The sequence below is a fragment of the Puma concolor genome, chromosome B2, assembly GCF_028749965.1.
Source record: "Puma concolor isolate L17-30 chromosome B2, mPumCon1.1.hap2, whole genome shotgun sequence".
Classification (NCBI taxonomy): domain Eukaryota; kingdom Metazoa; phylum Chordata; class Mammalia; order Carnivora; family Felidae; genus Puma; species Puma concolor.
This window is the reverse complement of record NC_141671.1, coordinates 123,399,136-123,401,744: the sequence shown is the minus strand read 5'-3', so window position 1 is coordinate 123,401,744 and position 2,609 is coordinate 123,399,136. Positions and strand designations below refer to the sequence as shown.

Here is a 2,609-nt window from a genome sequence, read left to right as displayed (position 1 = left end):
GTCCTGCAAGAAGAAAACATAGACGAACCAGTGTTGACTTGTGTCTCCATGTACTGATTTAGACTTCTTCTTTTATTTTTTTTTTTATTTTTTAAATGTCTATTTATTGTTGAGACAGAGACAGAACATGAGCATGGGAGGGGCAGAGAGAGGAGGAGACACAGAATTGGAAGCAGGCTCCCGGCTCTGAGCTGTCAGCACAGAGCCCGACATGGGGCTCCAACTCACAAACCGTGAGATCATGACCTGAGCCAAAGTCGGACACTTAACCGACTGAGCCACCCAGGCGCCCCTGATTTGGACCTCTTCTTAACCAGAGACACTATTTCTTGGATCCAGGCTGTTTTTCTCCGAAAAGAAAGTGAATTGCTAAATTATGAAACTAGCACGATGAGATAGACGTCTTACCTATGATTTGACTGTGGATTGCTTCCTCCTCCCCACGTTTGTCCTTTAAGAGTCAGAAGTGCTCTTCAATTTAACGAACAGCATAGCTAATAGAGCCCAATTTGCTTCTGGGCAGTTCTATTGGGCCCATAGCACTCAGGTCTACAGTTAAGTACCACCATTTGTGGCCTGTGGCATTGTGCCCACCGCAGTAACTAAAGCAACAAAGACTTCCTGCTCCTCAAGACTAAGCACACACGTGCTGCAAGGTTCATCAGGGCGGCTTTGTGTTCCTCCCCTAACGTAGCCGGTGCTTCATCAGTGAGCCAGGGTGGCCAGAGGCTTGGATTGTTTTTTATTTTATTTTTAATGTTCCTTCAAGGCTCCAGACACACTGGAGACATCCCGACACAGAATGCTTTGCCCAGCACAATGTGATGCCCTTTACCTAGTAACAGAGTGAGTCTCATAAAGGTGCTGCCTTCCCCTCAGAACAAACAACGGAAATGCATCAGGAGAGCTCAGCTGCAGACAGAATGCACATCATGAAGCAGGAGCCACCACGGGATTCCTCAGATGAAAGCCGATTTCAATGAACATTGTGTTTCACAGCCGGCTTCCTCTCGCTCTGTAAGAGCTCCAGAAGGAACATCCCACTTGCGTCTGCTGACACAAAAGAATGCTGTGGCTGGGAGATCTTATCAAGCTTTCCTGTGCCCCAGTAACAGAGCTCCAGTTGTGTCTTGTAAGAATTGCTCATTGTTTCATGGGGACGACTGGCTCCTTTGGGTGGGATCTGATGGCATGTCAGGGAGAGGAGGTAGGTGGTGGGGGGGGGGGGTGTGGTGGTCAGTCAGTCACATGACCCAGATTACTGGCCGTGAGGAAGTCAGAGGGAAGAGTAATCTTCAGCCAGTTCTGCTGAAGAGCTAAATGGTTAAACTATTAGAATATACGTGTGTTATTTACTTGCGAGTGTCATCAACAGTGCAAGTTAAGAACCAAAAGGAGAAGTGATGGTCAGAGTTTCTCTGTTGGTGTCAGCTCTTCCTTCTATTTAAATCAATTCACCTACGGCTGTTTGTTTCTGGCAAGATTGAAGAGAACAAAGGAGAGTGGTATTGACTTAACACCAAACATCTCTGGACAGCTTAGATGCTAAGTAAGCGATCTAGCGTGTATGACACGAACCTCAAAAATATAGACTTGTCTGATGAGGCTGAACTTCAGGCTTAAAAGAATCACGTTTATATTTAAGAGTATAAGTTAATACATTGAATTAATTAAATGTGGCCGATTCCAGATCATGTTTCCTTTGCCAAGAAAGTTCACAATAGGGAAGATTGATGGCTACCTGTCTAGCTACATGGAGAGTAGAATTAAGTTTTCTTCTCTTTCCTCTTCCTCTTTCTAAAGGTTTGTTACAGTAATCAGTACATATAAGAGATATATAACTGGTAGTAAGACGTGCCAAGGAAAAGGGTGACTGCAAGCTTCCTACAAGGTCAACGCTTGAGATGGACATTGATGATTCTTCCCTTCTGTATCTTCATGGAGTACTTTCTGAAAGGGCCTTTGCCATAAATGTATTTGTATTCAGTTACTTCAACAAAAAAACCCAATTATTCTCCTCCTATTCTACCCAAGATTCGGAGGATCAAAGTATTACCAAGACAACACCTTTGTTTGTAAGATATTGGTTATTAAAATTATTAAATGTTGTAATTAATTACGTATACATTTGTTTACTCTCAGCGAACTGTGAGCATCTTGAGGACAGCAGCTAGATCATATTCATCTTCTTGTCTCCATTGCCCAGCACAATGTCTTGTACATGTTAGTGTTCACTAGATATTTGTTGGATGGATAGATGATGGATGGATAGATTGACAGGTGATAGGTGGCTGGCTGACCATGCTATAGTGCCTACGGTTACAAATGACTCGTCTACATGGTTCGTGCCATGACAATACCTGTTAATCCTCCAGGACTTTATTATCTCACTGTTAGATGCATAAAATAAAGAGATTTTTCAAGATCACATAGCCCAGCTCCTTCAGTTTACAGCTGAGGAAATGAGACTTAGAGAGAGAATCTCATTTATTCACAGTCCCACGCTAATAAGTAAGAAGCAGATCTGGGGTAAAATTCAGATCTCTTGCTTTTCAGTCAAATGCCTGCTACATTATGTTGCTCTCCATGACTCATATTTGGAGGCTTCA

The 2,609-nt window shown here is 43.2% G+C and overlaps 1 long non-coding RNA gene across 1 annotated transcript; it reads left to right on the top strand.

Annotated features, from left to right (window-relative positions):
* The first annotated feature begins 524 nt into the window (after window positions 1-524).
* Window positions 525-2,116, top strand: LOC147581227 (uncharacterized). The gene is made up of 2 exons (XR_015250875.1): window positions 525-1,132; window positions 1,804-2,116. It is a non-coding gene; the product is annotated as an uncharacterized LOC147581227 (long non-coding RNA).
* Window positions 2,117-2,609: the final 493 nt, after the last annotated feature.